At 46.6% G+C, this 22858-nt stretch overlaps 1 long non-coding RNA gene across 1 annotated transcript; it reads left to right on the top strand.

Annotated features, from left to right (window-relative positions):
* Positions 1 to 10649: 10649 nt before the first annotated feature.
* Positions 10650 to 17444, top strand: LOC142072854 (uncharacterized). Its single transcript, XR_012669457.1, has 3 exons — positions 10650 to 10701; positions 12827 to 12906; positions 17372 to 17444. It is a non-coding gene; the product is annotated as an uncharacterized LOC142072854 (long non-coding RNA).
* Positions 17445 to 22858: the final 5414 nt, after the last annotated feature.

Genomic DNA, 22858 nt, shown 5'->3' with positions numbered 1-22858 from the left:
TGTGTTCATGATCTTAGGCAACCATGTATATAAATAAGGCACTTTCTGATGAGCTTCACAGGTAAACTGGCATCTCCCAATACCGTCAACCAGAGTGGAGGCTGAAACTCTTAGCAAGCAGGAAAGGGTTTCAAGCAGCAGGAAGATTAAGGGAAACTGGAGAACTAGAGTGTGATTCTCTTCTGATGCTGATATAAATCAGGAGTAACTACACTAAAGTCAATGGAGTTATATCGGTGTAAGCGAGGGTAGAATCAGACTTGTAAGAAAGAGTTTGGAGTGCAGCAAATACATACCATTAATCTCAGGGAAAACAGCAGACAAGTAGACTGCAAACGTAACTCTTTGGAGCAGGGGCCATCTTTTGGTTACATGTGTAAGCAAAACACACATAATAAATACTCATTACAATGTGTGTACAGTAACACACAGTCCAGGAATGAGATTCCAGGTATGGTTTCTTTGAGTCCATTACAGAGGATAGCTAATTATGAGCTCTAATTGTTTTTCTTTAAGTTGTTTGAGGCAATTTAATTGAAAAGGATGAACTCTGTTGCTCTGTGTCTTATGATAAGCCATAAACTGACAGTAAACAGAAAAAGGAACTGTATTATATACTGATTTATTTTAAAAATCAGAGGATATCTATAATATTTATAATAACTGTACAGCCACACGGCAGGGAGCATGTTGCACCCTCATATAAGGGACAGCGCAGCAAGGCCTGGCCTCCCTTCCAACCTGGGAACTATTCTGTGGCCTCACCCAGTCTCTATTGCAGGCTGGTGTGTATCAGATGTAACACAGCCCTTAATTTCTTTCTCCTTTGAAGCCATTCCGTAAAATCTGGCCTTAGATTGATGCTTCAGTTCCATTTTTAAGCACTAGAATGAAATTCCCCACAAAGGGCCTGGACTAACAGAAAGGTCTTCAAGTTTCTCCTGTGTGAAATTGTTCCCGTATCCAATCTGCTTTCTGGTTCTGTTTTGTCTCGCATTGCTTGCAGCATCCTTTGCTGAAAGGCTGAATAGAAACAGTAGAGGCAGCCCTGCACCACGATGCTATTGTCTGCCACTTACTTGGAATTTCAGGAGATAATAGGATTTAAATTTATTTATGGGCATCAATTTGTTTCCTGTGTGTAAGTGTGTCGCTTGTCATTATCATTAGGCCAATGTAAGAATGGCAGCTCTTTTGATGGGGGCCTCACAGGCGTTTGTTCTAGAAGACTTTGGCAGGAGTAACTCTTGTTTTGAATGATCTGCGGCCATGATTGAATATGCATTTATGTCATATGCTGGGATTATCTCCACCAGATTAGGGATTAGGTTTTGTGGGGCTTTTTTTAAACACACAAAGAACAGAGTTATTTCTGTGGGGATAACCGTGTGTTTTACTCTCCTGACCTTTGCTACAGTCTCTGCTTCCAGTTTCAAATCTACACACTCATTTTCAGTCACACAGCTATTAATAAAAAGAAAAGGAGTACTTGTGGCACCTTAGAGACTGACCAATTTATTTGAGCATAAGCTTTCGTGAGCTACAGCTCACTTCATCGGATATGAAGTGAGCTGTAGCTCACGAAAGCTTATGCTCAAATAAATTGGTCAGTCTCTAAGTTGCCACAAGTACTCCTTGTCTTTTTGCGAATACAGACTAACACGGCTGCTACTCTGACAGCTATTAATGAAGCCTGGGTCTGCACCCATTATTGACAATTGGGTCCCATTGTATTCAAAATAATAGCTGGAAAAATTAAAATAAGCGGCCTGATTCTGCAAATCCTTACTCATGTGAGTCAGAATCCTATGAAGTCCAGTGGCCTGTTTCTTGTTGGCAGAGTTCCATTGCTCTGGAAATCACTTGAAAATCAGGGCCCAAAGCTTTGCATGATTAGGCTCCAAATCTTCCCTAAAGTTAGAACACTCAAAAGGCTAAATCAGCCCCCCGTGGGAAAACTTGCAGCAAGGTGGCTGAGGGGGGAAGAAAACTACTATGAGGTTTCCCATTTGGAATTTCATCTCAGCCCAGAGTTGTTCCCTTCTAGGGAATGGGCAAGAGATTGGTGCCCCAAATCCATGGATAGTCCCATGTGGATTACCTTGGCCCTTTTGCCTCCGCATGAGTGCTGGTGCCCTCTGGTCCCCCTCATAGCACAGGTCCAATAAAGACATGTTAGCAGGAACTCCTCCTCTTTCTCTCCCCCCTGGAACTGCCGCCTCATGTGTGACTGCACAACATGGAGGAGATGCTCACGCTGCATTAGCCTTCCAGCAGATTCGCCGCAGGGTTGTGGAAGCAGGGTTGAGTACCCTCTCCCGTCTGGTGCCCACCCTACACCGCTCCCACATGCAGATCCACAACCCCACCAGTGACTTTACATGGGGCTTCTGAAGTAAAAGAAGGATGCTGTGTGAGCAGCTAACCCTCTCTGTTATACCCAGGCAGGGGGAGATCAGTATATGGAGAGCTCTTGTGTGCTGGTCATGGGATGTGGGAATGTGAAAGGGGACACCACTAAAGCCAGTGTAAAGGGAGAATATTTCAAATGCTGTAGTGCATTGTACATGTGCTCAGAGTGCTCAGAGCTGTATGTTATTCAGTAACCAAATTCAGGCGATTAGTTGGTCAGTTGTAAATGTGATCTAATGTGATCTAATCATAATGACTCCTGATATCGCCGATTACTGGAGCTGGTTTCTGTTTATACGATATTTACATAAATGTATGAGGCTACTAAACGCTTGCACCCAATTAAAATCTGAATGATTCACTGGATAATTCAGGCACTGACCAAGCTGCTCTGCTCACGAGTTGGCAAACTCTTCGGACTGTAACTAAGGCACTTGCCACAACAATTATGTTTTTCATTACAGCTGGGGAAGGAATTGATAGTGCCTTTCCCATCTGGAACTAGCTGTGTATAGCATTGAATTTTCAAAAGTAAGATAGTGTTCTCTCATTTCAGTGCTGCTCATTGTTAAATTGTTTTACACCCCATAAATTAGACAATGTGCTAAAATAAAGAAATGCCAACTGTCTATCATTTTAAATGATATACAATGAATTTCAGCTGATGAAGCTGCTAACAGTTACTACAGTCCTTTTCCCAAAAAACAATTCTATGGCATCCAAGCAGCATGTACAGTGTGTGGTATTCATCAAAATTGGATTCAGTCCAGGTGGGACCAAAAGTTCACACAGGATCTGATTTGGGCTGTTGGTACAGTTCTGTGCAGGGTAGTCTGTCAGAATGAACTAAAATCAGGAAGCGGGGTGAAGTAAATAGTTCCTTCCCATTTTTCCTAAATAAATTAATATGCGGCCAGCATATGTAAGCTGAATAGGTAGTACTGTTAGCCTGCATTGCCTAGCTGGAGCCAGGAGAATAACTCTGCACATGAGTGCAACTGGCATTTGGGCTGTTCTTCTTTTAGGGGGTGTTTGTTTGTCATTGTTCCTGGATTCACAGGTTAAACCATCATTTCCTGCTGGTGCCATTTCCTTCTATTCACCATAAGTGTGGTGTGCACTAAGGACATTTAATGCTTCTCTTCCAAGGAGGGACTGGAGTGTGTAAAATCCACTCTTTGTGATGGTTTCATATGTGAATCTCATGATTGACTGAGGGGGCAGAGACAAATGTACAGCACAATGAGGCAGGCACTGTCTCCCACAGGGAAGCTTGGTGTGGGAGCGTATGATCTCCCATGCCTCAGTCCCACTCCAGGGAGGGAGTGCTCAAAACAGTACAGCTTCATTAGCATACACACAAATCCCCTGCAGAAGAATGGGAGACAGTCCCCAAGTCCTGGGGATCCCACTGATCTTGAGAGGTTGACCAGATTCACAGGGCCAGCCATGGAGAGGACTTCTCCTCTTGAATCGGCTCTGACCAAGGCCCCAGCCCTGGCCCTCTTGGACTCTGCCTGATCTCCCAGGGGGTATGGCTCCAAAGAGTTAAGGGCTCCTCAGTGGTGAAGGAAATCTTGCTTCAGCATTTTCAGTGGGGACAGGGAGAGATGATGCATGCCTCAGGCCTCTCACTCCCACACCCTCCCCAGCTGAACCTGCGGATGCGACAGGTAAACAAACCAGGCTTACCCTGGAGAGTCACGTGCCAAAGGTTGCCAATCACTGAGTTAGAGCCTGAGCATGTGGATAAGATCCACAAGCCAGACACCTGGGAAAGAATTCTCTGTAGTCATTCAGAGGTCTCCCCATCTAGTGTCCCATCTCCAGCTTTTAGAAATATTTGCTAATATCAGTCATGGATGGGCAATATGCTATTGTAGGCAACCTCATTGTACAGTACCATTGCCTCCATAAATTTATCAAGCTCAGTCTTGAAATGTTAGGGTTTTTTTTCCCCTACTCCTCTTGAAGGCTGTTCCAGAACTTCACTCCTCTGATGTTTAGAAATCTTCATCTAATTTCAAGCCTAAACTTGTTTAGTTTGGTGAATGGCCAGTTTATATCTGTTTGTTATTATGCCAACATTGGCCTTTAACATAAATAACTCCTTGTCCTCCCTGGTGTTTATCCCTCTGATGTATTTATAGAGAACAATCATATCTCCCCTCATCCTTCATTTTGTTAGGCTAAAGAAGCCAAGCTCCTTAAGTCTCCTCTCATAAGATGGAATCTGCAGATCATCCTAGTAGCCCTTCTCTGCACCTGTTCCAGTTTGAATTCATCTTTCTTAACCATGGGAGACCAGAATTGCACACAGTATTCCAGATGATGTCTCACGAGTGCATTGTACAACGGCAGTAACACTTCCTTATCTGTAATGGAAATACCTCACCTGATGCATCCTAGGATTACATTAGCCTTTTTCACAGCCACATAACATTGGCAGCATACAGTCATCCTGTGATTGGCCAGGTCTTTCTCCTCCTTTGTCGCTTCCAACTGTTAAGTCCCCAGCTTATAACAAAAATTCCTGTTGTTAGTCCATAAATGCATGACCTTGCACTGTGCATTATTAAATTCATCCCATTTCTATTACTCAGGTTTGCAGGGTCATCCAAACCTTCTTATCTGATATTCTAGTCCTTCACCATATTAGTAATACTTCCCCACTTTGTGTCAAATGCAAATTTTATTAGCACACTCCAACTTTTTTGTGCCAAGGTCATTGAGGAAAATGTTAAACACAATTGGTCCCAAGACTGATCCCTGAGTCAGTAATGCCACTAGTAATCTCCCTCCAGCCTGACAGTTCACCTTTCAGTACGACCCCCTTGTAGTCTCCCCTTCAACCAGTTCCTTACCCACCTTTCAATTCTCTTATTAAGCCCCATCTTCTCCAATTTAACATGTGGAACTGTATCAAATACTTTACTGGTTTCAGAGTAGCAGCCGTGTTAGTCTGTATTCGCAAAAAGAAAAGGAGTTCTTGTGGCACCTTAGAGACTAACCAATTTATTTGAGCATAAGCTTTCGTGAGCTACAGCTTATGCTCAAATAAATTGGTTAGTCTCTAAGGTGCCACAAGTACTCCTTTTCTTTTCGCAAATACTTTACTGAAATCCAGCTAGATCAGATCTAATGCATTTCCTTTGTCTGGAAAATCAGTGATCTTCTCAAAGAAAGAGATCAGGTTGGTCTGGTATGATCTACCTTTTGTAAAACCATGTTGTAGTTTATCCCAATTACCGTTTACCTCTATGTTGTTAATTAACACCTTGCATACAACTGAGGACAAACTAGTGGGCCTGTAGTTTGCCCGACCAAATTTTTTCCTTTCCTAAATACAGGTAATATATTTTCAACTTTCCAGTTACAGAGTATGACCCCCAAGTTTACAGATTTGTTAAAAATCCTTGTTATTGGACTTTCAGTCTTGTGCCAGTTTCTTTAATATTCTTGAACGGAGAGGGCCTCAGCTAGCATAGTGAGGACGGGAATGGTTCTGTAGGGGGTAGCTGATGCTCCAATATGCACAGATCCACTGCCCCAATAACTATTATCCTGCTAGCTGGTTTCTCTGTTATGATCCTTCTCTGGGATAGTCATTTTATTTGGTTTTGCTCTGATGAACCTCTCCTTGCAATTCACTTTTATATCTTTCCTGACTAACTTGGACGCCAATTTATTTCCGTAAGTTCATTGAACTGTAAATTACTGTACAGTAAAATGTTTCCTTTGCAGGCTAATGTCTCCCATGTGTTTGGATATTTAAAAGCACTTTCAAGCATGCCTCCCTGACTTTCTTTAGTGCACAGAGTGGAGCTCCCCGCACAGTGTTCCTGGCATGGAGAGGAGAAAAGATTAAAATGCTAAATACAGAAATATTGCCACCAAAAACATTAACAAAGGAGACATGCCAGCCCTGCTGCTATGCATTGAATCTTTGGGTTAGCCCCTGCAACGCCATTATGGGAGATCCTCAGCATGGAGGTTGTGGATGGTAGTTTGATGCAGAGTTTATTCTAAAAAAAATTGACTGTAATAAAAGAATCACACATTTTTTTGTAATTAGTTGCAATTCATAAAGATGACAGAACTGTAAACATACACTAAACTAGCGTACAAAGTGAGTGAAGTCCAGGCCCTGAATAGCTTACAGTAAAACAGACAAAAAGTAAAAAAACCTTATTGTTCCTACAATTTAAGTTTGCTGTCCCTGTGGGGCAAGGCCTCCACCTGGCAGCCAACCCAAGGGAAAGTGTTGATAAGAGAGGGTGCAGTGGGAGCAACCTGGAATCTTCCATCTTGAGTTTTTGAGCACTAGTGCTTCTCAGGTTTCAGAGTAGCAGCCGTGTTAGTCTGTATCTGCAAAAAGAAAAGGAGGACTTGTGGCACCTTAGAGACTAACCAATTTATCTGAGCATAAGCTTTCGTGAGCTACAGCTCACTTCCAGTTTCTGGGCTGCAGCAGCATCCCGAGCCCAGCTCTGTCTGTGGCAGCTGTCCACCAATGTTTATAGCTTCACCATCTCCATGGTGCCATTTGGATGGCCTACATAGCGTGCCAGCATCACCACCGAGGCTGTGGTGTGATCCACAGCATGAGGTGAGCTGAAAGTAAGTCTGCTAAAGTTCAGCACCGTCTCCCCCCAGGACCGGCTCTGGGCAGCAGCAAAGCAAGCCCATGCTGCGGGTGGCACATTTCCAGGAGCAGCATTCCGGCCACCCTTTTTATTCGGGGCAGTTGTGCTCTCGGAGCTGTGCCACCTAGACGGGGCGAGGGCTCCGCGCCCCCGGCTGCAGCGGGAAGGGAAAGCCCCAGGCCCGGGATGCAGAGCTGCCAGGGCCCAGCCACTACCTGGGGAGGAGAGGGAGAGTCCTGCCAGGGAGCCAGGGCTGCTGCACTGCCTTGTGCCACCCCGTATATTGGGGCTTCTCTGCGCGCCTGGGCAGGGGAGGGGGGAAAGCCCCTGCAGGCGCTGGGAGAAGGTGACATCGCTCCCTCCGCTTCCAGCGCTGCCCGCGAGCCCCAGCCCCACCTGAGCTTGGGGTGGCAAATTTTTTGCTGGGGGGGGGGGGCGAAAAACCTAGAGCCGGCCCTGTCTCCACCCCAAATATAACCCCATGCAGCATGGAATGAAAGAAAGCATGTGTTGTGAAGGAAAGACGTGATTCTATACCAAATAACAGTCACCATGTCCATTCTGGAAACACGTCAAAATTGCCTAGGGGCGGAATAAACCGTAAGCATTCTGTGCTGACATTTGTAGCTGTTTGGATGCCAATTGCTCTGGGTACTTAATTTAATATAAAACAAGTCGCCCCAGAGCAAAGAACAGAACATCAGCTAGTAAACAAGACAGCTCTAATTATATAACAGCAGAGTCCAGAATAATTAAGCCAGAGTATCCAGATTCCAGAGCAGCTAAAAGCTAGGTATTTAAGCCTAGTATCCAAAACTATGTCAACCACCTTATGAAAAAATATATATAAACAGCCATTTAATTTTAAGAACAGAGAGTTATTAGCATCCCAAAAGACTTACCTCTACTGCCACATGTCTTTGCTCTTACCTTTGGCTGTTTGGGAGTTGGATGTCTTCACAGGAGATGAGTGGCTCATTGTTGCCCAAAGGAGCAGCTGGTCTCCTTTTAGGTTGACTGCTGGCAAACTCACAGCAGCGACTCCCATGTTCCTGTCCTCAGTTTCTCCCTGAAATGCTGCCCAGGTCCATCCTGCAGTGCTTGAAAGATTGGCGGCTTTCCCAACGGGCTGTACCTCTGCTGATGCTCAAGCTCCCAAAGTTGGATGCCAGAGCTCTGAAGGCACAAAGCTTTGACCGTATGGGATGTTACAGACCTGATGGGCATTTCGTCTTCTGGGAGAAGGGGAGGATGTTGCCAGATAATAGTTCCTGTCACTGGGAGGAGCAGGACAAGTTTTTGACAGACAGTTTGGGCAGTGGGGTCCTTGTTACGGTGGAGGTGGGTTGGGAGATGAGGGGGAGTAGTGACTTTTAAGGTAGAACAAGGACATTTTTGGCAACTTGAGAGGCAGTTGGAGGAGCGCCAAGAACATTTTGGCTGCTGGGTGCGGTCAGAGCTGTTGTCATTGAAGAAGGGGGGTTTTGCCATTTGTGCTCAAGGGGCAAAAGGGCCATTTTTCTTGATGTCTGTACACACATGCCACCAAATATCACACGATGCTCAAACATGCCGGAATCACCAGTTCTTTGACACTGAGTGGAGCTCTAGGGATGCCAATCAGAAGTTACCTTTCAGAGTAGCAGCCGTGTTAGTCTGTATTCGCAAAAGGAAAAGGAGTACTTGTGGCACCTTAGAGACTAACCAATTTATTTGAGCATAAGGATGCATCCGATGAAGTGAGCCGTAGCTCACGAAAGCTTATGTTCAAATAAATGTGTTAGTCTCTAAGGTGCCACAGGTACTCCTAATCAGAAGTTATGATACTGTCATGTGCTTTCCTCAACACTGTGTGCTTGTGATAAGATTGACTATGGAGCATCCCAGGGCCTAGTGCCTCAATTCTGGGTTGTAAAATATTCCGCCATTCAGATTTCAATTATCCAGTCAATCAGGAATGACCACTGTTCAGCTGATGATGGCCATTTCATTTCAGCATGGTGTCTTGATGGACAGAGTCAGTCTCAGAACAGTTATCCTGTCAGCACAACAGGGGCACTCAGTTGAGTACCACAAAGCTTCCTGAAATTCAGTAACCCAGAGGCAGAGCTGTTGCTAATAAACACACCTGTTTCTAGAGCTGCCATCCCTTCCTGTGACACACTGAACAATGGTGATCACATCAGGTTTGCGAATGTTTTTAGGAACTTAGACATAATGTCAAAGCCACTTATTTGCCGTTGAACAACAGATATGTGGCCACGCTCATAGCATTAACCTATAGTGAATTGGTTAGGCTCAGAAGTGGTAATTATGTGATGTGGTGGCTGTAAGCCGACCTAACATAGGTCGATTTAAGACTGCAGTGTAGACATAGCCTTAGCTATCACATTCCGGCTGAAAGCTCACTTGTTTGACCTCACTTACTTATTAGTTGGGCTCTTAATTTTAGTGTTTTATCAAGTGACTTTGGATGAATACCATTAAATGGCATGGTAGTTGGCTTGACTGAATGACGGACTTTTACAGTCATCTTCCTCCTATGCTCCTCACTACTTTTATTGGTGATTAACAAACCTCATCATTTTCGTCTTTCCACTTCATAGTCCCTCAGCACATTTTCAGCTTCTCGTTCAATATGTTCTGTATGGGGCTTAACTATGTTTTAGACTACAAGCTTCTGCCCTCCCCCCCAAAAGCAGAATAAAGGTATAAGTACAAGTTTAGCAGTTGTAAATGGTGCCAAAGGGAGATTCCTGGAAGCAGGGTATTTTTGAAGAAGGATCCTTTTCTCTTCAACTTGCTTCCTGCCTTCATTCAGCAAAGTCTTGGTTTAAGCCCAGATCCTCAAAGGTATTTAAGCACTTAACTCTGTGATTTCCATAGGAATTAGGCAACTAAATGCCTTTAAAGTTCTGGGCCTAAGTGACCTAAGTCCACATTATCCACTTTACCAGGCTTTTCTTGGGTTGGGATATAGGGGATGGGACAGTGGCAGCTGTCAGGATGGAGTTTTATATGGGGGTGGCGATTGCCTGGGGTAGTTTTCTAGGAGGTCTGTCTTTCTAACAGTTGCCCAAGGGCACACCGGATGTCGATGGTAGACCTGGGAATTGAACCTAGAACTCCTGAATCCGAGCCCAGTGCCCTTGTCAGTCTGTGTTGTACCTGTGCATGCAGTAAAACTCAGGTGAAACTGAAACTAAACAAATCTTGAGCTGAATGTCTTGGCGTAATCTTACGGGTAGGACCTACCAGTTCTGGTCTACCACTGTCACTTAGAACATCAGAGTTGTTCCTAGGACCTAAAATATCATCATAATGCCATGTCAGCAACTGAAGTACAAATCAAAAACTTTGACAGAATTTTGTTCTTTTTTTACGTATTGCAAATATAAATTAAAGTCAAGGAAAATAAAATAGCCAACTACTTTGTAAAATAGCAGGTCCAGTTCAGAAACATGCAACTAGCTCCAAACTAAAAGGTGTTTGAAAATTAATGGGTAGGTTGTGAATTTTCATTTCCCATCCCTCAGGAACTCTGACCTGGTGGTTCTGCCATCTTGACTTGGATTGTTCATGCAGCGAGCCTGCAAATGGAGCTTGTTGTCATTCTGTAACCATCAGCTCACCAATAGACCAGGTAAGGCATTGTTTGTCAGTACCTCAGGCAGTTGAGTGGCTAGGCTGCTTTAATATATTAAATGTTAATGATGCCCCTTTTAGATGGTTAGTTATTGGCCAAGTGAAGCACAGCCTAATACTCAACCTATTGGCAATTATGCGTTTGTCTGTAACATAACTTTTGAATGCTGCATCTGATCAATTTCAAAATGTCAGGGAATGTTCTAAGCATCAGTGGCCTGAATCCTATTGATTTTGGTGAAAAATGGAAAACCCCAATAGGGGAAATCAGAACACACACAACCCCTGGCAGCTGGTTAACAGAGCCAGCAGTTTAACTCTCTTTTTAGCTGTCTATAGATCAAAGTACTGGTTGATGTCAAATATTTACACAGTCCAGCGTAACAATACCCCCATCTCAGGTCTGCCCTTCCTCCTGTCCCAGAACAGTTTGAAAGATGTGTCTCCCAAAAAAGAAATGACAAATGTAGGGGTAAGGATGAGGCATGCAGGGGAGGAATGGGGGACATAAAGAGCCACGGGCATGTGGAGAAGAAGAGAATGGAAAACCCTGGTATGGTTTGGGAGGGGCTGTAGGGAGTCCCTGAAATAAAGGGGGATGGGAGGGTTGTACACAGGGCACTTGTGGTAGGATGGAGGACTGTAAGGAGCCCCTGATGTGTGAACTTGTTCGTCTTTTGGCAAATGTGCACAGAGTGATTTAAGGTTTTGCTGGAAAACTTTAGACCACTCAAAAATAAAAATAAAAAAGAGAACAATGGTGAACAAATTTTCCCTTGAGTCCTCAGAGATTCTGAGACAGAGGAATGAAAGTGGGACTGTTGGATTGAGCCAAAAAAGACCATTTTAGAGTGCTTTTCATGTTGATGATCATAGAGCCTGAAAGAGAGGGGTGGAACATGAAGCGGACAGAAGATCAGAATGGAGCTTAAAACCTGGAAGGTGGATTTTCAAAGCAACATGTGTGGTTTCAGTCACATGCCTCCCATTAACTAAGGGGGAAAAAATCACATGCCGGAAATCCTTTGCTCACCACTGCATTGCAAATTTAAAGCAACAAACCCATTATGACGAGACAAGAAAGGAAGATAATCTTGTGTTTAAGGGAGACAGATTGTTAAAGAAACTTAGGCATCTAAAGATGCAGGTAGGCACCTAGTGAGATTTTCAAAAGCACTGAGGTACCTAACTCCTGTGAATTTCAATTGAAAATTCTACTATCTGCCAACCTGCATGTGCAGGTGCCCCGGTCCCTTTAAAAATCAGGTCCTAGGGCACTGGACTGGGATTTAAGATATCTGGCTTCAGTCCCTACAGATTTCCTGTGTGATCTTGGTTCATAGAAGGGCCCCATTCTAGATTCTCAAAATGCTCCTATGATACTGTGAATAATATTAATAATACCCAGTGGTTCCAACCAGGGTAAAGACTCCATTGTGCTTACAATCTAATCTGAAATGAGATGCAACAACTGAGTATAGTAGCCAATAGAAGGGAGAGAAGAAAGGAGAATGGGTCCAGTGATCCAATTCAGCCAGGTAGCGAGCACGTGCCTATGAAAACTATGGAACTACTCACATACTTCTTGCAGGTATCAGAGCAGGTGTGGGTCTTAAGGAAGGTGAGGATTTGAAGGAGGAAGGAACCATGTGTATTAGTTCAAGGAAGCAGAAAGGGCCACATTGAGGAAAGCATAGAGATAGTTGAGGGTCAAGCTGATACATGGGCATTAAGATCAGCTTTGTTAATGCTACAGAGGAGATGGGCCATGGGGAGGGCAGGAAGAGGAAGAGTTTCAACGGCCTTTGAAGGTGCACAAGAAACTTGAATTTGTTGGAGTGGAAAACATGAGTAGGTGGAAGGAGGCAAAAAGGTGTGGAAGTTGCCTTAGCTATCTATTTAGTATAGACTGGAGTGTGGTGAGGTGGGTGTTAGGAGGAGATGGTCACAGTCAGCCAAACAGGAGGTGGTGGGTGCCTACATGAAGTTTTAGTAGTATGGACAGAAAGAAATGATCAGATGTTAGAATGTGATGCAAGGAGAAGTGTCAGGATGTGGACAGTGCCTGGACATGTGGGCCAATGGAAAGGAAGGAGTTGGATGACCTCCCCTTCCCCCCGCAGGTTACGGACCTCAGAGACGGGAAGACTCACAGCGATAGTAACAGTGACACAAAGAATGCAGGCGGACACTGGTCAGAAAGGTAGGAGTTCAGCTTTGGCACCATTACATTTATGACAATGTCAAGGCTATCCAAGAGGAGATCAGAGAGAGAGAGGCCAAAATGTGATATTAGATGGATTCTAATTCTGCTGGGGTTATAGTTTTAAAGTGAGCTAGCGCTGCTGGCAGATGTTTTACCCTCCCTGTGCTAACCCTGCTTTTACAGAATCCTCTTTTCACCTCTCCCAATTAAACTTCAAATGTGATAAATCCCACCATCTCCGTGAATGCTAATCTTCTAATAAGCAGTAGTTATTACGAACAATCGGTTATTTTGTGACACACGACAAGAATGAATGTTGCAATAATTGTACTTTAAACATAACCTGAGCTACTTGAACAAAAATCCCTGCACTCAGCTGCAAATATAGGTACCAGTTACTGCTCAAAAGTTTGCAGCATAAAAGCAACACTGGCAAAAATTTGAGTGTGGAAACAAATCTATTTTTTCCCTTTTTGCAACTTTCATGGTAGATTCAGCTCTATTTTGGCCTCCTAGAAGCCATTGCTTTTTGGTTAGCAACTAACACACAGTCAAGTCGCAGCTAAGGAGAGAGCATGATATCCGCCTGCTGAGATATTGTTCTCAAGACGATTATCCTCTTGATTTGTAGTGCTCCCATTCACAACAGGGAGCGCGCAGAGGGAAGGGAACCTGGGTTGGAGGAGCAATGAGAAACGCTCAAAAATGGTAAAATTAGCAACTTTGGATTCAGTTTATAATCTCATGTGGGAAAAAAGAGTTCGCTAAAGTCATTGTTTCAGGCTATATTTATCAGTGTTTGGTTCAAAGGATTACACTGGTGGTGGTGGGCATAGGGGCCGACTTCCCCTCTGCCCAATGGATGATTGACACCCCCTCCCCCGCCGCTACACCACCATCACCCTGCCCCCATTCCACCACTTCCACAAAGTCCCTGCCCCATTTCCACCCCCTTTGCCCAAGTCCCCGCCTCTTCTCTGCCTCCTCCCCTGAGCGAGCCAGGTCCCTGCTCCTTGCCCTCCCTCCCAGAAAGTCCTAAGTGCTGACAAAAAGCTGTTAGGCGGGGTGGGGGGGCAGGAAGTGCTGGGAGGGGGAGGAGCGGGACGCAGCACGCTAGGGGGCAGGGTCGAAGGAGGTGAGGAGCGGGGAGCTTGGCTGCCGGTGGGTGCAGAGCACCCACGACTTTTTCCCTGGGGGTGCTCCAGCCCCAGAGCACCCACGGAGTCTGCGCTTAAGGTGGTGGGCAGAAATTGTGTGTGTGTGTCCATAAACTCGATAAGTTTATGGAGGAGATGGTATGATGGGATAACATGGTTTTGGTAATTAAATATTCATGGTAAATAGGCCCAATGGCCTGTGATGGGTTTTTAGATGGGGTAAGATCCAAGTTACCCGGGAAAGAATTTTCTGTAGTATCTGGCTGATGAATCTTGCCCATATGCTCAGGGTTTAGCTGATCGCCATATTTGGGGTCGGGAAGGAATTTTCCTCCAGGGCAGATTGGAAGGCCCTGGAGGTTTTTCGCCTTCCTCTGTAGCATGGGGCACGGGTCACTTGCTGGAGGATTCTCTGCTCCTTGAGGTCTTCAAACTACAATTTGAGGACTTCAATAGCACAGATATAGGTGTGAGGTCTTTTTTAGGAGTGGTGGGTGAAATTCTGTGGCCTGCATTGTGCAGGAGGTCAGACTAGATGATCATAATGGTCCCTTCTGGCCTAAATATCTATGAATCTATGAATCTATGAATATTATAGTGGCACAGGAACATCACGATAGTTGAAGCTGCCAAATGATACCTGTTTAAAGGTCGCCTGGGCCACGTCCTCTAATATTGGCATGCGTTGTTGGAGTGCTTTGAAATTTGCTATGCCTCTGGACGATTCAACGTGGGGTTAGTGACCTACATTTGGAGTCCTTTGAGCAGGAGGTTCCCAAGTTACAGACCCCCCCCGGGCCCCACCCCTCAAAAAAGCAGTTTCCTCAGCAGTTTCCCCCGCCCTTCCCTGAAAGGTTCCATAAATAACTTCCCACCGAAGACAAACAGAATTTTGGACTAAGTGGCTGGAGGCTGTTGGCTGGCAATTTCACTTTGGGTGGAACGTAATCAAAGTCTCTGGGGAAAAAATTAGCCACGCGAATGTTTCATGAGAGGGGAGAGGTCTGAGGGGGTGGAGAAGTGGGAGAATAAGGGGAGAGGGGCTTGGGGCTATGGGTAGGGGGATGGATGGTAGGGGAGGCAAGACAGGTTGCGGGGTAAAGTGTGGGAGGCATGGCATCCCCCAACTCTGCTAGTGAACCCCAGCCACGCAGCACCCTGTTCTCCTAGAGCCGGCAGTAGTTAATCGGACTGATTTTCACACGTGCCGGTTGCAGTCAGTGCCTTAGATGTTAGGCATATGGACACTAAATGGTGGAGGCAGTATCTGGGCCTGTTTGGTAACACCGTGTTTGTGATATGAGGACAGGTGTGGGTTACTTTGAGGAGTCAGGAGGATATGAGGCGAGCTATATTTTGCACCCGCCAGTGTGAATGAGAAAAGGGAAGAGCTGCATGTGTGCCTTCAGGAGCCGCTATGCATCATTTCAAGGCAGAATTGTGTATGTTATCTCATTAGCAGGGCACTGGGGTCTTATTACCAAGCAGGTTGTCAGCTGCAAGCTGGCATACAAGAGCAGGCTAAGCGCGTCTCGGCATGCACTCCAGATAAAATGACCATGGTCACTGTCAGATATAGCTGTACTGAACGGTGGAGGCAGTCGTTAGCTCTGCTTGGTAGAGGTGTATAGGTGAGATCCATGGATTATTTTGGGGTCTGTAACAGAGATGTGACTGTGACAGGAGGAGATCTATGTTTTCTACCCTCTTGTGTGTGAGGAAAGGGAAGAGGCGCATGTGTGCCGTCAGGATGCAGTGTGCTTCATTTCCGTGCAGAATTGCGTAGCTTACGTCAACAGCAGGACACAGGGCTTTTATTAGAGAGGATACTGTCAGCAGAGAAGTGGAATACGAGAGGATTCTAATGCTTTGATGATGGTTTAGAGACAGTGATCTGGTATCCGCTGAGTAAGTGTAAGGGAAAGGCTGTGAAATGGCTCTTAAACTGTGCATATGTGATAGTCTTTCTGGGGTGCTGGCTATGCACGTGAGCGTATGCCAGGATCTGGAACCTCCTGAATCTTAGTGCCAAGAGCCAGTGTGGAGTATGTGCCAGGGGTGATGGAATGGGGAGGCCAAGGGGCCATGGCCCTCCCACTTTCCTGGCCCCCTACCCAGGGACCCAACCCCCCTGGCCAGGCCAGAAACTGGAGCTTGGCCTGGGTAAGAGCAGCGCGGGGAGCCTGGGCAACTGTGGGGAGCCATGGACCCTCTGCCTTCCTGGGGTGACAGAGAACCCAATGGAGACAGGAGCCACCCCAGAGCCCGGGAAGTGTATAATTCAAATTCAAAGTTTATTATTACAGTAACGGGCGGGATTTCAGCTTTAAGAAGCAATGGAAAAATGGTTATGTCCTGGCTTCCAGTGTTTGGCCACTAATGGCAGACTGTATCATAACGTCTAGGCATCTCCCCAACCGGCCCACCGTGTGGAATTTAAAATGGCAACACGGAATTGCAAACTTTCATACACAGCTGCAAAAGTTATTTTAACTGGTAAATCACAGAGATTTGCTACAGTCATTCTTGTTTTCCCTGCACTAATTAGAAATTTGCCACTCTGCAATCGCTCCTCCTGGGTCTATGCAGCTGCCTGTTAGTGTGTGTTTGGGAAACAGTATTCTATATTTTCAAAACTCGTCCACTTCAGTTAGAGGTAATCCATGCTGGGGTGGAGGAAAGTTGCAGGGAAAGCCATGTAGATGCTAACACAGTATCATGTCAATTTCCTCCTGGCTTCTGTCCCAATCCTGGCTGCTGATAGCTGCAAACTTCTGCTGAAGCAGGAACTCCAGATAGCTTGTCACACTGCGGGGAAGAGGGTATAGCTCTTTCAGGCCCCTCTGTATAGCTGACTAGTCCACCCCACTTACAAATGTGCTGTTCAGCCACTATTCATTTGAATACTTCTGCTGCATACACTGCAAGTGTCCCCTCCAGCAGCTTGGAATAGCATGTCCCTCTGCCACCACAAGAGCTGTTATGTCTTCCACAATATGAACAGCCTGAAATGACAGCAAAAGCCTTTTGCAGCCAGGGTGCAATACACCCCTAGATGGCAATTAGTTGTGAAACGTTTATGAAGCAGAGTAAAGGTTTTAATTTTAAACTTACCATTGCCTCTGCACTTCTATAACTACGGTTAACAAGGCTGTGCCAAGAGTCAGCGTGAGCACTGAAGTCTCCCCTTGACAGTATGTGCAGGCTCACTTTAGAGCTGTTACATTTTATGTGCTTCAGATTCCAGACTTATTGTGTCTGTGTTCCTCCACGTAGCTATGTTAAACAATAAGCCTCTGTTTCAGGACACACAACCCATACTGCCTGCTGTTCGTCAGGAACTCAATCCCTAGCCCGATGTATCCTCATGGACCATCCCAGCAGGAAGCATTTCCATGATGAAGTTATGGTCGATGCTCTTGAGAGGGTGGACCAGCAGGTCCAGCATCAGAAGAAGAGGAACAAAAGACTGGACCAATGGCATGTTGCCCAGGAATGGTGGCTAAGGGGAGGATGACCAGATGACCCCTTTTTAAAGGGTTAGTCCTGTATTTAAGCCCTCCTGAAGGTGTCCTGACTTTTTCTTAAAAACAAGCAAATTGTCCTGAATTTTCTGTTTTCCTCCCCGCTACTACTGGTAGCTCCTGCTGCTGGCTGGATCCCTGCCCATGAACTGCCCGCCACCAGCGATGAGTGGCGGGGTCCACTGGCCGATGATGGGGCTGGTAGCAGGGCAAAGATGCAGCAGTGGGGCCAGGCCGCTCTCTCCATCAGCACAAACCCCGCTGCATAGGCGCTCTTGGCCAGCATGGTCCTGTCCCCCGTCATCCCATTTCCGACTGGCACTGGCTGCGCGCTGTGGTGGCTGGTAAGTGCGGGCAGGTGCCAGGCAGCGGCCAATTATGCGTCACCTCTGCTGCCCACCCATCGGCCCTTTACAGGCTCCCCCTCTTACTGTCCTCCCCCTGCTTTGCCCCTTCCCCTCCCCATCCCCACCAGCGGGGCACATCCTGCTCCCAGGGCTGTGTGGAGAACCAGCCCCTGGTCGGAGCGCTCGGCTCACCAACAGCCTGGCTGGCAGGCTCCTTCTTTCCCCCACTGCCTCTGCCTGGGCCGGTGCCCCAGGAAAGCCCAAGACCCTCTGGCCCGGGGCGCTGGCCAGGAGGAGCCGAGCCCTGCCCGTGCTAAAGCCCTGCCCAGCGCTGGCATGGGGACGCTTCTCAGCCCCTCAGCTAAGGTCTGGCGTGGGCGGGGGGGGGGGGGGGGAAGCGATTTCCAGCCTGTTGCCATCCTGAACCTGCAGGACTCCACGGCAGTGGCTTAGCCTTCTCTTCACACACACACACACACTGCCTTCCCTGTGTCTTGCCCTCAGGGAGCCCAGGGCTGCTCCGTCCTCTAAGCCACTCCCCTGCTAAGCCACCTCTTTGGCCGGCTTTGCTGAAGCCCCTGAAGTCAGGTTCCCTGGGCCCTGGTGCACAATGTAGGGCTTAACCCCTTCTTGCCCGCGCTGTAGCCTGGGGAGAGGAAGCAGATGGGTTATGTCGGTGGCCATCAGCAGCCTAGAGGTGTTAGCTGCCTTTTGATACTGTGCGGGCAGGAAGAGACAAGATGCTTCCAGCTACAAGGAGAGGAAGGGGCTCCTGCTCCCGTCCCTTCCCTCCCGCACAGCGCAGAAAGGCTACTGCTGGCCACATTCTGGTGTGAACCCTGGCAGAAATCAGGGGGCGGGACATGGGAGCCTGCGTTCCTCCCCCTGCCCCCATGTGTTGTCTCGGGAAGGCGCGGCACCAGGAGAGGCGGGTCCGTCCCAGGGGCCCAGCCAGGTATGGAGGACAGACAGTGCCAAGCAGGGAGGGTTGGGTCAGTCAGTCACCCCCTCTGTGTGAGAGACATGTATGGGAGTGTGTGTGTGTGTGTGTCTGTCTGTCTGTCTGCGGGTTGTAGGGCTGTGTGTGTCACCCTCCCTGTGTGAACCCTAAAGCTTTAAAGATAAGAAGGCAAATAAAAATAATCCAACCTCGCAGTATTTCCTTTTAACAGGGGCTCAGTCAACTTGATGTCAATCTGGTTGATTGCGGTTGAACTCGCTTGAATACGAGTAATTTTAGCAGGTGTCCCATATTCAGCATAGGGAAATATGGTCCCCTAGCTAAGAGAGGAGGACAGAGCTCAACCGGCCCCTGCTGCCTCTCCCACACCACAGCAATGGAACTTCCGCCCAGCGGTAGTTTGGACAACTCCATGTCAGGGTGGTCCAAGTATTCAGGACTCACGAGCAGTCGGGCAGGGCAACTAAACCCTGTGCAGCCTTCCTTTTTCCACACCTCTCAGGTGAAAACCTCCACCCCCCTGCCCCTCGTCCACCCCCAAGTGAGGGCTAAACATATAAAGAAGGGAAAGGAGAACTTGGGGCCAGGGGAAATGCAGCGATAGGAGGACTGTGTTGAGTATTAACCAGTGAAGAGCACAGCAAGCCACAGCAATGTGGACCGCCTTCAATACACTGGCTCCCAAAGGCCTTTGTAAACATCAAACATGATTTGCGTCTGCCCAAAGCGCATTCAACAACCAGTCTACACCTGCTGCGAGTGTAATTAAACCTTTTTTTTTTTTTTTGGCCAGGGTCTCTGAAATCAGGGTATTGTTTCATAAGCTAGGTCAAAAGAGGGCACATGGGGGCCCCAGAATAACAGTGGGGACAGGAACACCATGAATATCAATGTCATTTGGTGGGAACAGCGTCCCAGCCGATCCATGAATGTAGACTCCCAGGTGGCAAAAAGCTCTGGCAGCGTGAACTTTTCCAGTACAGCCCACATTGACATTTATAAATCTGCCTCAGTGGTCCACCAGCGCCAGCATAACAATGGAGCGGTACCCTTTCCGGTTTATGTCCTCAGTCGCTTCTTGAGGAGGGCAAACTATGGGCACACAAGTCCCATCAATAGCCCCACCACAGCTAAGACACCCCATTCTGTCAAAGCCAGCAATTACCTCTGGAGTAGCTTTAATACCTCCAACCTTGGGGTAAACCACCCACCTGCTTGCCTCAGTTACTGTGGCCATCACTTTATCCATAGCTGTCTTTCCAACCTCAGACTGGTTGGCTATAGACCTATAGCAGTCTGGGATAGCCAGCTTCCAGATAGTTATAGTAACGCGCTTCTGCACCGGCAAGGGTGACCTCTATGTGTGTCTCTCTATGCTGGAGGCCATGGGCAAGCTGCTCACAAAGCGCCAGAAATATTGTTTTCTTCATGCCAAAGTTCTGCATCCCAGGTCTGCATGATGATGTGGTCCCACTACTCTGTGCTGGTGGCCCTACTACCAGAACTGGCGGGTTACATAGGGGCATCAGCAGCTATGCCAATTATATTGCGCAACATCTGCCAGTGAGAATCTGCAATGCCAGGGTACTCCTCTTCCTCCTTTGCCTCCTCCTGCAGATCCATCAGGAAATCTGTCAGGTGCCTTTGGTGGGATAGAAAACGGTCCACCAGCACCTCATGGATGCTCTGCCAGTTTCCTGACAAAGGAGTGAAAGCTCAGGCAAAAGAAGTTCGTCAAAAGGCGCCTCCTTCATGTTGCTGGCTCTAGTAGCTGGGAGGTCACAGAACTAACTGACTGCTCAAAGCAGGCTTTGTTGGTGGGCAGTTCAAACTTCTTGTAACATGGACGGTGGGCAGCAGAATTTTCCCATAGTGCACCACAATCCTATGGCTAAAGCAGTAACATTGCATATCACGGGGGGTTGCCAGGCACTCCGGGATATGGTTACTTCCGACACAGGTTTCTGCACTGCAGTGTGGACACCAGAACCCCATCTTCGAGCAGGGTCAGAAAATCCTTTACCTAAGGTTAAAATGCAATGGAGATGCTCAAGCCCATGGTTCCCTAACACTGGTCATCTGACTCGAGTCCCACTTACCCTGGGCTCACATTGCAGCGTAGCTGTACTCCACGCAGACAGACAATTTGTAGCGACATCGTCCAGATTGGTGAATCATGACCTGTACATTTCTCATGCCCATAACTCTCATGCAAAACCGCAGGAAAATGTATTCACGCTCACGTGTCAAAGCCCCACCTGCCAGCATGCAGACACACCGAAACACAGCTGGAAATCACTGTGCTGAATTAATTATATCGTGTCGGCCTTGTAATAAGCAGCCACCTAGGGACGGTGGTCTCAGACACTGTCAAACACTGCACATGAGGGCCCCCACCACAGTGTGACAGATGCCATCAGTGTAATGTTCAGTCCCCCTATGTAGCAGGGAGACTGTCATGGGGCCCTGCCTCCCTTTGGCGCCATGGGCTTGATTTTCCTTTCATCCACATTGGTATAAATCTGTGGTCCCCCTGAACTCAGTGGCCTTATGCCAATGTAAAGCTGGTGAGTAAGCTTTAAATCAGGTGCAATCTTTCCCTCAGCTCCCCTTAAGCTAGTGCAGCACATGGCTGTGTCTAAATGGAACATCTAACCCTAATTCTGATCACATACAGCACAGCCTAAACACACTACCACTGTGAAATAAGTATGCTTTACAATTAGCAACCTGGTTACTAAGACAGCATCCGTCAACCATGTTTATATAGTAAACATTGTCTTGCAATGATTGCGGAGGCCTTATTACTTTAGTGCTTGCAGCGTGTATTTTAACCAAGTCTCTAAAAAGCCATTCTTGTTTTTGTGCAGCTTTTATATAAGCCCTTTTGAGCTCTGATTATTTAATGGTTACCTTACAACAACTGATTTCCCTTTGACTGTCTGGCATCTTGATTCTGTAGTACCTGCCCTACTTTGCGGCATTGTATTCTGCCACAAAACAATCTGAAGTCTAACAGCCCCATTTGAAACATAATGTTGCATAAAAAATCCCTCTTAAATCAGCCCATGATTATGTACAAAAGCTAAGTCCCAGCAGCCTAGCCCAAGAGCATTACTGTATATAATATCTATTATGTGTATTACGGTAGTGCCCGGGGGCAACAACTGAATTTGGGGCTTCACTGCGCTAACCAAATATAGTAAGAGGCAGTCCCTGCTCCAAAGATCTTAATATACAAGACTGAGAAAAAGTCAAGGTGAAAGGGCTGCAACATACACACAGACGCCTGGGAACTGAGGCACAGAGGGATCAGGTGACTTGCCCAAAGTCACACACAAAGTCTATGACAGGGCCAGAAATTGAATGCTGATCACCTATATCCCAGTCCATCACCTTAACCCTAAGATCATTGTCTCCTCCCTCATATTAAATTTGAATATATCAATACTGGGCCCCGCAAAACACTGTCTTTTAACGACACATTACACCAGGTTGCATCTTGTCATAATGAATTACAGGCCCAACAGTGAATGTAATATTGTATTTAACAAACTGATATATGTTTTAATCATTAAATGAGCACCCAACCCTCAGTGTCCAATCCCTGGGCCTGAGCTTGTAAGGTGCTGAACACCCTATAATTCCCACTGATGTCAGTGGAAGTTGAAGGTACACGGCACCTCTTAGTAGCAGGGCTTTAATTAAGAATCCAACAGTTTTCAGTTTACTTTAAAATCAAGTTGATTTGAACCTAATTAGAATACTTTTGTATCAGTTAAGAAAAGTGATTGCATCAGCATAAATATAGGAAATTCTACATCTGTCTTTCAACTTCCAGCTGGTTTCATTCTTTACAAGCCAGTTCCAAGAGAGTTTCCTTCCTCTTCCTTTGTTGGTCATTGTATATATGAAGGGGGTTATTGATCCAGAAGAGCCAGTCAAATTAAATGGAGGGCT

This window comes from Caretta caretta, chromosome 7 (assembly GCF_965140235.1).
Source record: "Caretta caretta isolate rCarCar2 chromosome 7, rCarCar1.hap1, whole genome shotgun sequence".
Taxonomy (NCBI): domain Eukaryota; kingdom Metazoa; phylum Chordata; order Testudines; family Cheloniidae; genus Caretta; species Caretta caretta.
Note: the sequence above shows the minus strand (reverse complement) of the source record. Positions and strands in the feature narration are given on the sequence as shown.